Source organism: Eurosta solidaginis, chromosome X (genome assembly GCF_040869045.1).
Source record: "Eurosta solidaginis isolate ZX-2024a chromosome X, ASM4086904v1, whole genome shotgun sequence".
Taxonomy (NCBI): Eukaryota; Metazoa; Arthropoda; class Insecta; order Diptera; family Tephritidae; genus Eurosta; species Eurosta solidaginis.
Genome location: NC_090324.1, coordinates 195,645,389 through 195,656,302, shown reverse-complemented (window position 1 = coordinate 195,656,302; position 10,914 = coordinate 195,645,389).

The following is a 10,914-nucleotide window of genomic DNA, read 5'->3' as shown; positions in this document are numbered from 1 at the left end:
AAGTTAAATTTAAAGTTAAAGTTTAAGTTAAGGTTAAAGTTAAAGTTAAAGTTAAAGTTAAAGTTAAAGTTAAAGTTAAAGTTAAAGTTAAAGTTAAAGTTAAAGTTAAAGTTAAAGTTAAAGTTAAAGTTAAAGTTAAAGTTAAAGTTAAAGTTAAAGTTAAAGTTAAAGTTAAAGTTAAAGTTAAAGTAAAAGATAAAGTTAAAGTTGAAGTTAAAGCTAAAGTTAAAATCAAAGTTAAATTTAAAATTAAAGTTAAAGTTAAAGTTAAAGTTAAAAATAAAGTTAAAGTTAAATTGAAAGTTAAAGTTAAAGTTAAAGTTAAAATGAAAGTTAAAGTTAAAGTTAAAGTTAAAGTTGAAGTTAAAGTTAAAGATAAATTTAAAGTTAAAGTTGAAGATGAAGTTAAAATTAAAGTTAAAGTTAAAGTTAAAGTTAAAGTTAAAGTTAAAGTTAAAGTTAAAGTTAAAGTTAAAGTTAAAGTTAAAATTAAAGTTAAAGCTAAAGTTAAAGTCAAAGTTAAAGTTAAAGTTAAAGTGAAAGTTAAAGTTAAAAATAAAGTTAAAGTTAAAGTGAAAGTTAAAGTTAAAGTTAAGGTTAAAGTTAAAGTTAAAGTTAAAGATAAATTTAAAGTTAAAGTTGAAGGTGAAGTTAAAGTTAAAGTTAAAGTTAAAGTTAAAGTTAAAGTTAAAGTTAAAGTTAAAGTTAAAGTTAAAGTTAAAGTTAAAGTTAAAGTTAAAGTTAAAGTTAAAGTTAAAGTTAAAGTTAAAGTTAAAGTTAAAGTTAAAGTTAAAGTTAAAGTTGAAGTTGAAGTTGAAGTTAAGGTTAAAGTTAAAGATAAATTTAAAGTTAAAGTTAAAGTTGAAGTTGAAGTTAAAGTTAAAAATAAAGTTAAAGTTAAAGTTAAAGTTAAAGTTAAAGTTAAAGTTAAAGTTAAATTTAAAGTTAAAGTTAAAGTTAAAGTTAAAGTTAAAGTTAAAGTTAAAGTTAAAGTTAAAGTTAAAGTTGAAGTTGAAGTTAAGGTTAAAGTTAAAGATAAATTTAAAGTTAAAGTTAAAGTTGAAGTTGAAGTTAAAGTTAAAAATAAAGTTAAAGTTAAAGTTAAAGTTAAAGTTAAAGTTAAATTTAAAGTTAAAGTTAAAGTTAAAAATAAAGTTAAAGTTAAAATGAAAGTTAAAGTTAAAGTCAAAATCAAAGTTAAAGTTAAGGTTAAAGTTAAAGTTAAATTTAAGGTTAAAGTTAAAGTTAAAGTTAAAGTTAAATTTAAAGTTAAAGTTAAAGTTAAATTTAAAGTTAAAGTTTAGGTTAAAGTTAAAGTTAAAGTTAAAGTTAAAGTTAAAGTTAAAGTTAAAGTTAAAGTTAAAGTTAGAGTTAAAGTTAAAGTTAAAGTTAAAGTTAAAGTTAAAGTTAAAGTTAAAGTTAAAGTTAAAGTTAAAGTTAAAGTTAAAGTTAAATCTAAAGTTAAAGTTAAAGTTAAAGTTAAAAATAAAGTTAAAGTTAAAATGAAAGTTAAAGTTAAAGTTAAAGTTAAAGTTAAAGTTAAAGTTAAAGTTAAAGATAAATTTAAAGTTAAAGTTGAAGATGAAGTTAAAGTTAAAGTTAAAGTTAAAGTTAAAAATAAAGTTAAAGTTAAAATGAAAGTTAAAGTTAAAGTTAAAGTTAAAGATAAAGTTAAAGTTAAAGTTAAGGTTAAAGTTAAAGTTAAAGTTAAAGTTAAAATTAAAACTAAAGTTAAAGTTAAAATGAAAGTTAAAGTTAAAATGAAAGTTAAAGTCAAAGTCAAAGTTAAAGTTAAAGTTAAGGTTAAAGTTAAAGTTGAAGTTAAAGTTAAAATTAAAGTTAAAGTTAAAGTTAAAGCTAAAGTTAAAGTTAAAGTTAAAGTTAAAAATAAAGTTAAAGTTAAATTGAAAGTTAAAGTTAAAGTTAAGGTTAAAGTTAAAGTTAAAGTTAAAGTTAAAAATAAAGTTAAAGTTAAAGTTAAAGTTAAAATTAAAATTAAAGTTAAAGTTAAAGCTAAAGTTAAAAATAAAGTTAAAGTTAAAATGAAAGTTAAAGTTAAAGTCAAAGTTAAAGTTAAGGTTAAAGTTAAAGTTAAATTTAAGGTTAAAGTTAAAGTTAAATTTAAAGTTAAAGTTAAAGTTAAAGTTAAAGTTAAAAATAAAGTTAAAGTTAAAATGAAAGTTAAAGTTAAAGTCAAAGTTAAGGTTAAAGTTAAAGTTAAATTTAAGGTTAAAGTTAAAGTTAAATTTAAAGTTAAAGTTAAAGTTAAAGTTAAAGTTAAGGTTAAAGTTAAAGTTAAAGTTAAAGTAAAAGATAAAGTTAAAGTTAAAGTTAAAGTTAAAGTTAAAGCTAAAGTTAAAGTCAAAGTTAAATTTAAAATTAAAGTTAAAGTTAAAGTTAAAAATAAAGTTAAAGTTAAATTGAAAGTTAAAGTTAAAGTTAAAGTTAAAATGAAAGTTAAAGTTAAAGTTAAAGTTAAAGTTAAAGTTAAAGTTAAAGTTAAAGTTAAAGTTAAAGTTAAAATTAAAGTTAAAGTTAAAGTTAAAGTTAAAGCTAAAGTTAAAGGTAAAGTTAAAGGGAAAGTTAAAGTTAAAGTTAAAGGGAAAGTTAAAGTTAAAGTTAAATTTAAAGTTAAAGTTAAAGTTAAAGTTAAAGTTAAATTTAAAGTTAAAGTTAAAGTTTAAGTTAAAGTTAAAGTTAAAGTTAAAGTTAAAGTTAAAGTTAAAGTTAAAGTTAAAGTTAAAGTTAAAGTTAAAGTTAAAGTTAAAGTTAAAGTTAAAGTTAAAGTTAAAGTTAAAGTTAAAGTTAAAGTTAAAGCTAAAGTTAAAGTTAAAGTTAAAAATAAAGTTAAAGTTAAAATGAAAGTTAAAGTTAAAGTTAAAGTTAAAGTTAAAGATAAAGTTAAAGTTAAAGTTAAAGTTAAAATTAAAACTAAAGTTAAAGTTAAAATGAAAGTTAAAGTTAAAATGAAAGTTAAAGTTAAAGTCAAAGTTAAAGTTAAAGTTAAAGTTAAGGTTAAAGTTAAAGTTAAAGTTAAAGTTAAAGTTAAAGTTAAAGTTGAAGTTAAAGTTAAAATTAAAGTTAAAGCTAAAGTTAAAGTTAAAGTTAAAAATAAAGTTAAAGTTAAATTGAAAGTTAAAGTTAAAGTTAAAGTTAAGGTTAAAGTTAAAGTTAAAGTTAAAAATAAAGTTAAAGTTAAAATTAAAATTAAAGTTAAAGTTAAAGCTAAAGTTAAAAATAAAGTTAAAATTAAAATGAAAGTTAAAGTTAAAGTCAAAGTTAAAGTTAAGGTTAAAGTTAAAGTTAAATTTAAGGTTAAAGTTAAAGTTAAATTTAAAGTTAAAGTTAAAGTTAAAAATAAAGTTAAAGTTAAAATGAAAGTTAAAGTTAAAGTCAAAGTTAAGGTTAAAGTTAAAGTTAAATTTAACTTTAACCTTAAATTTAACTTTAAAGTTAAAGTTAAAGTTAAGGTTAAAGTTAAAGTTAAAGTTGAAGTTAAAGTTAAAATTAAAGTTAAAGTTAAAGCTAAAGTTAAAGTTGAAAATAAAGTTAAAGTTAAATTTAAAGTTAAAGTTAAAGTTAAGGTTAAAGTTAAAGTTAAAGTTAAAGTTAAAGTTAAAGTTAAAGTTAAAGTTAAAGTTAAAGTTAAAGTTAAAGTTAAAGTTAACGTTAAAGTTAAAGTTAAAGTTAAAGTTAAAGTTAAAGTTAAAGTTAAAGTTAAAGTTAAAGTTAAAGTTAAAGTTAAAGTTAAAGTTAAAGTTAAAGTAAAAGATAAAGTTAAAGTTGAAGTTAAAGCTAAAGTTAAAATCAAAGTTAAATTTAAAATTAAAGTTAAAGTTAAAGTTAAAAATAAAGTTAAAGTTAAATTGAAAGTTAAAGTTAAAGTTAAAGTTAAAATGAAAGTTAAAGTTAAAGTTAAAGTTAAAGTTATAGTTAAAGTTAAAGTTAAAGTTAAAGTTAAAGTTAAAGTTAAAGTTAAAGTTAAAGTTGAAGTTGAAGTTGAAGTTGAAGTTAAAGTTAAAGTTAAAGATAAATTTAAAGTTAAAGTTAAAGTTAAAGTTATAGTTAAAGTTAAAGTTAAAGTTAAAGTTAAATTTAATTTTAAAGTTAAAGTTAAAGTTAAAGTAGAAGTTAAAGTTAAATTTAAAGTTAAAGTTAAATTTAAAGTTAAAGTTAAAGTTAAAGCTAAAGTTAAAGATAAAGTTAAAGTTAAAGTTAAGGTTAAAGTTAAAGTTAAAGTTAAAGTTAAGGTTAAAGTTAAAGTTAAAGTTAAAGTTAAAGTTAAAGTTAAAGTTAAAGTTAAAGTTAAAGTTAAAGTTAAAGTTAAAGTTAAAGTTAAAGTTAAAGATAAAGTTAAAGTTAAAGTTAAAGTTAAAGTTAAAGTTAAAGTTAAAGTTAAAGTTAAAGCTAAAGTTAAAGTTAAAGTTAAGGTTAAAAATAAAGTTAAAGTTAAAATGAAAGTTAAAGTTAAAGTCAAAGTTAAAGTTAAAGTTAAGGTTAAAGTTAAAATTTAAAGTTAAGGTTAAAGTTAAAGTTAAAATTAAAGTTAAAGTTAAAATTAAAGTTAAAGTTATATTTAAGTTTAAAGTCAAATTTAAAGTTAAATTTAAAGTTAAAGTTAAAGTTAAAGTTAAAGTTAAAGTTAAGGTTAAAGTTAAAGTTAAAGTTAAAGTTAAAGTTAAAGTTAAAGTTAAAGTTAAAGTTAAAGTTAAAGTTAAAGTTAAAGTTAAAATTAAAGTTAAAGCTAAAGTTAAAGTCAAAGTTAAATTTAAAATGAAAGTTAAAGTTTAAGTTAAAGTTAAAGTTAAAGTTAAAGTTAAAATTAAAGTTAAAGTTAAGGTTAAAGTTAAAGTTAAAGTTAAAGTTAAAGTTAAAGTTAAAGTTAAAGTTAAAGTTAAAATTAAAGTTAAAGCTAAAGTTAAAGTCAAAGTTAAATTTAAAATGAAAGTTAAAGTTTAAGTTAAAGTTAAAGTTAAAGTTAAAATTAAAGTTAAAGTTAAAGTTAAAATTTAAAGTTAAAGTTAAAGTTAAAGATAAAATTAAAGTTAAAGTTAAAGTTAAAGTTAAAAATAAAGTTAAAGTTAAAAATAAAGTTAAAGTTAAAGTTAAGGTTAAAATTAAAATTAAAGTTAAGGTTAAAGCTAAAGTTAAAAATAAAGTTAAAGTTAAAATGAAAGTTAAAGTTATAGTCAAAGTTAAAGTTAAGGTTAAAGTTAAAGTTAAATTTAAGGTTAAAGTTAAAGTTAAAGTTAAATTTAAAGTTAAAGTTAAAGTTAAAAATAAAGTTAAAGTTAAAATGAAAGTTAAAGTTAAAGTCAAAGTTAGGGTTAAAGTTAAAGTTAAATTTAAGGTTAAAGTTAAAGTAAAATTTAAAGTTAAAGTTAAAGTTAAGGTTAAAGTTAAAGTTAAAGTTAAAGTTAAAGTTAAAGTTAAAGTTAAAGTTAAAGTTAAAGTAAAAGTTAAAGTTAAAGTTAAAGCTAAAGTTAAAGTCAAAGTTAAATTTAAAATTAAATTTAAAGTTAAAGTTAAAGTCAAAAATAAAGTTAAAGTTAAATTGAAAGTTAAAGTTAAAGTTAAAGTGTTAAAGTTAAAGTTAAAGTTAAAGTTAAATTTAAAGTTAAAGTTGAAGTTGAAGTTAAAGTTAAAGTTAAAGTTAAAGTTAAGGTTAAAGTCAAAGTTAAATTTAAAGTTAAGGTTAAAGTTAAGGTTAAAGTTAAAGTTAAAATTTAAAGTTAAAGTTAAAGTTAAAGATAAAATTAAAGTTAAAGTTAAAGTTAAAGTTAAAAATAAAGTTAAAGTCAAAAATAAAGTTAAAGTTAAATTGAAAGTTAAAGTTAAAGTTAAGGTTAAAGTTAAAGTTAAAGTTAAAGATAAATTTAAAGTTAAAGTTAAAGTTAAAGTTGAAGTTGAAGTTGAAGTTAAAGTTAAAGATAAATTTAAAGTTAAAGTTGAAGTTGAAGTTAAAGTTAAAGTTAAAGTTAAAGTTAAAGTTAAAGTTAAAGTTAAAGTTAAAGTTAAAGTTAAAGTTAAAGTTAAAGTTAAAGTTAAAGTTAAAGTTAAAGTTAAAGTTAAAGTTAAAGTCAAAGTTAAAGTTAAAGGGAAAATTAAAGTTAAAGTTAAAGTTAAAGTTAAAGTTAAAGCTAAAGTTAAAGTTAAAATTAAAAATAAAGTTAAAGTTAAAATGAAAGTTAAACTTAAAGTCAAAGTTAAAGTTAAGGTTAAAGTTAAATTTAAGGTTAAAGTTAAAGTTAAATTTAAAGTTAAAGTTAAAGTTAACGTTAAAGTTAAAGTTAAATTTAAGATTAAGGTTAAAGTTAAAGTTAAAGTTAAAGTTAAAGCTAAAGTTAAAGTCAAAGTTAAATTTAAAATTAAAGTTAAAGTTAAAGTTAAAGTTAAAATTAAAATTAAAATTAAAGTTAAAGTTAAAGTTAAAGATAAAGATAAACTTAAAGTTAAAGTTAAAATTAAAGTTAAAGTTGAAGTTGAAGTTGAAGTTAAAGTTAAAGATAAATTTAAAGTTAAAGTTAAAGTTGAAGTTGAAGTTAAAGTTAAAGTTAAAGTTAAAGTTAAAGTTAAAGTTAAATTTAAAGTTAAAGTTAAAGTTATAGTTAAAGTTAAAGTTAAAGTTGAAGTTAAAGTTAAAGTTAAAGACAAATTTAAAGTTAAAGTTAAAGTTAAAGTTAAAGTTAAATTTAAAGTTAAAGTTAAAGTTAAAGTTAAAGTTAAAGCTAAAGTTAAATTTAAAGGTAAAGTTAAAGGGAAAGATAAAGTTAAGGTTAAAGGGAAAGTTAAAGTTAAAGTTAAAGTTAAAATTAAAGTTAAAGTTAAAGTTATAGTTAAAGTTAAAGTTAAAGTTAAAGTTAAAGTTAAAGTTAAAGTTAAAGTTAAAGTTAAAGTTAAAGTTAAAGTTAAAGTTAAAGTTAAAGTTAAAGTTAAAGTTAAAGTTAAAGTTAAAGTTAAAGTTAAAGTTAAAGTTAAAGTTAAAATTAAAGTTAAAGCTAAAGTTAAAGTCAAAGTTAAATTTAAAATGAAAGTTAAAGTTTAAGTTAAAGTTAAAGTTAAAGTTAAAGTTAAAGTTAAAGTTAAAGATAAAATTAAAGTTAAAGTTAAAGTTAAAAATAAAGTTAAAGTTAAAATTAAAGTTAAAGTTATATTTAAGTTTAAAGTCAAATTTAAAGTTAAATTTAAAGTTAAAGTTAAAGTTAAAGTTAAAGTTAAAGTTAAGGTTAAAGTTAAAGTTAAAGTTAAAGTTAAAGTTAAAGTTAAAGTTAAAGTTAAAGTTAAAGTTAAAGTTAAAGTTAAAATTAAAGTTAAAGCTAAAGTTAAAGTCAAAGTTAAATTTAAAATGAAAGTTAAAGTTTAAGTTAAAGTTAAAGTTAAAGTTAAAGTTAAAGTTAAAATTAAAGTTAAAGTTAAAGTTAAAGTTAAAGATAAAGTTAAAGTTAAAGTTAAAGATAAAGTTAAAGTTAAAGTTAAAGTTAAGGTTAAAGTTAAAGTTAAAGTTAAAGTTAAAGTTAAAGTTAAAGTTAAAGTTAAAGATAAAGTTAAAGTTAAAGTTAAAGTTAAAGTTAAAGTTAAAGTTAAAGTTAAAGTTAAAGTTAAAGTTAAAGTTAAAGTTAAAGTTAAAGATAAAGTTAACTAAATTTAAAGTTAAAGTTAAAGTTAAAGTTAAATTTAAGGTTAAAGTTAAAGTAAAATTTAAAGTTAAAGTTAAAGTTAAGGTTAAAGTTAAAGTTAAAGTTAAAGTTAAAGTTAAAGTTAAAGTTAAAGTTAAAGTTAAAGTAAAAGTTAAAGTTAAAGTTAAAGCTAAAGTTAAAGTCAAAGTTAAATTTAAAATTAAATTTAAAGTTAAAGTTAAAGTCAAAAATAAAGTTAAAGTTAAATTGAAAGTTAAAGTTAAAGTTAAAGTGTTAAAGTTAAAGTTAAAGTTAAAGTTAAATTTAAAGTTAAAGTTGAAGTTGAAGTTAAAGTTAAAGTTAAAGTTAAGGTTAAAGTCAAAGTTAAATTTAAAGTTAAGGTTAAAGTTAAGGTTAAAGTTAAAGTTAAAATTTAAAGTTAAAGTTAAAGTTAAAGATAAAATTAAAGTTAAAGTTAAAGTTAAAGTTAAAAATAAAGTTAAAGTCAAAAATAAAGTTAAAGTTAAAGTTAAATTGAAAGTTAAAGTTAAGGTTAAAGTTAAAGTTAAAGTTAAAGATAAATTTAAAGTTAAAGTTAAAGTTAAAGTTAAAGTTGAAGTTGAAGTTGAAGTTAAAGTTAAAGATAAATTTAAAGTTAAAGTTAAAGTTGAAGTTGAAGTTAAAGTTAAAGTTAAAGTTAAAGTTAAAGTTAAAGTTAAAGTTAAAGTTAAAGTTAAAGTTAAAGTTAAAGTTAAAGTTAAAGTTAAAGTTAAAGTTAAAGTTAAAGTTAAAGTTAAAGTTAAAGTCAAAGTTAAAGTTAAAGTTAAAGGGAAAATTAAAGTTAAATTTAAAGTTAAAGTTAAAGCTAAAGTTAAAGTTAAAATTAAAAATAAAGTTAAAGTTAAAATGAAAGTTAAAGTTAAAGTCAAAGTTAAAGTTAAGGTTAAAGTTAAATTTAAGGTTAAAGTTAAAGTTAAATTTAAAGTTAAAGTTAAAGTTAACGTTAAAGTTAAAGTTAAAGTTAAAGTTAAATTTAAGATTAAAGTTAAAGTTAAAGTTAAAGTTAAAGTTAAAGCTAAAGTTAAAGTCAAAGTTAAATTTAAAATTAAAGTTAAAGTTAAAGTTAAAATTAAAATTAAAGTTAAAGTTAAAGTTAAAGATAAAGATAAACTTAAAGTTAAAGTTAAAATTAAAGTTAAAGTTGAAGTTGAAGTTGAAGTTAAAGTTAAAGATAAATTTAAAGTTAAAGTTAAAGTTGAAGTTGAAGTTAAAGTTAAAGTTAAAGTTAAAGTTAAAGTTAAAGTTAAAGTTAAAGTTAAATTTAAAGTTAAAGTTATAGTTAAAGTTAAAGTTAAAGTTGAAGTTAAAGTTAAAGTTAAAGACAAATTTAAAGTTAAAGTTAAAGTTAAAGTTAAATTTAAAGTTAAAGTTAAAGTTAAAGTTAAAGCTAAAGTTAAAGTTAAAGGTAAAGTTAAAGGGAAAGATAAAGTTAAAGTTAAAGGGAAAGTTAAAGTTAAAGTTAAAGTTAAAGTTAAAATTAAAGTTAAAGTTAAAGTTATAGTTAAAGTTAAAGTTAAAGTTAAAGTTAAAGTTGAAGTTAAAGCTAAAGTTAAAGTTAAAGTTAAAATTAAAGTTAAAGTTAAAGTTATAGTTAAAGTTAAAGTTAAAGTTAAAGTTAAAGTTGAAGTTGAAGTTGAAGTTAAAGTTAAAGTTGAAGTTGAAGTTAAAGTTAAAGTTAAAGATAAATTTAAAGTTAAAGTTAAAGTTGAAGTTGAAGTTAAAGTTAAAGTTAAAGTTAAAGTTAAAGTTAAAGTTAAAGTTAAAGTTAAAGTTAAAGTTAAAGTTAAAGTTAAAGTTAAAGTAAAAGTTAAAGTTAAAGTTAAAGCTAAAGTTAAAGTCAAAGTTAAATTTAAAATTAAATTTAAAGTTAAAGTTAAAGTCAAAAATAAAGTTAAAGTTAAATTGAAAGTTAAAGTTAAAGTTAAAGTGTTAAAGTTAAAGTTAAAGTTAAAGTTAAATTTAAAGTTAAAGTTTAAGTTAAAGTTAAAGTTAAAGTTAAAGTTAAAATTAAAGTTAAGGTTAAAGTTAAAGTTAAAGTTAAAGTTAAAGTTAAAGTTAAAGTTAAAGTTAAAGTTAAAGTTAAAGTTAAAGTTAAAGTTAAAGTTAAAGTTAAAATTAAAGTTAAAGCTAAAGTTAAAGTCAAAGTTAAATTTAAAATGAAAGTTAAAGTTTAAGTTAAAGTTAAAGTTAAAGTTAAAATTAAAGTTAAAGTTAAAGTTAAAATTTAAAGTTAAAGTTAAAGTTAAAGATAAAATTAAAGTTAAAGTTAAAGTTAAAGTTAAAAATAAAGTTAAAGTTAAAAATAAAGTTAAAGTTAAAGTTAAGGTTAAAATTAAAATTAAAGTTAAGGTTAAAGCTAAAGTTAAAAATAAAGTTAAAGTTAAAATGAAAGTTAAAGTTATAGTCAAAGTTAAAGTTAAGGTTAAAGTTAAAGTTAAATTTAAGGTTAAAGCTAAAGTTAAAGTTAAATTTAAAGTTAAAGTTAAAGTTAAAAATAAAGTTAAAGTTAAAATGAAAGTTAAAGTTAAAGTCAAAGTTAGGGTTAAAGTTAAAGTTAAATTTAAGGTTAAAGTTAAAGTAAAATTTAAAGTTAAAGTTAAAGTTAAGGTTAAAGTTAAAGTTAAAGTTAAAGTTAAAGTTAAAGTTAAAGTTAAAGTTAAAGTTAAAGTAAAAGTTAAAGTTAAAGTTAAAGCTAAAGTTAAAGTCAATGTTAAATTTAAAATTAAATTTAAAGTTAAAGTTAAAGTCAAAAATAAAGTTAAAGTTAAATTGAAAGTTAAAGTTAAAGTTAAAGTGTTAAAGTTAAAGTTAAAGTTAAAGTTAAATTTAAAGTTAAAGTTGAAGTTGAAGTTAAAGTTAAAGTTAAAGTTAAAGTTAAGGTTAAAGTCAAAGTTAAATTTAAAGTTAAGGTTAAAGTTAAGGTTAAAGTTAAAGTTAAAATTTAAAGTTAAAGTTAAAGTTAAAGATAAAATTAAAGTTAAAGTTAAAGTTAAAGTTAAAAATAAAGTTAAAGTCAAAAATAAAGTTAAAGTTAAATTGAAAGTTAAAGTTAAAGTTAAGGTTAAAGTTAAAGTTAAAGTTAAAGATAAATTTAAAGTTAAAGTTAAAGTTAAAGTTGAAGTTGAAGTTGAAGTTAAAGTTAAAGATAAATTTAAAGTTAAAGTTGAAGTTGAAGTTAAAGTTAAAGTTAAAGTTAAAGTTAAAGTTAAAGTTAAAGTTAAAGTTAAAGTTAAAGTTA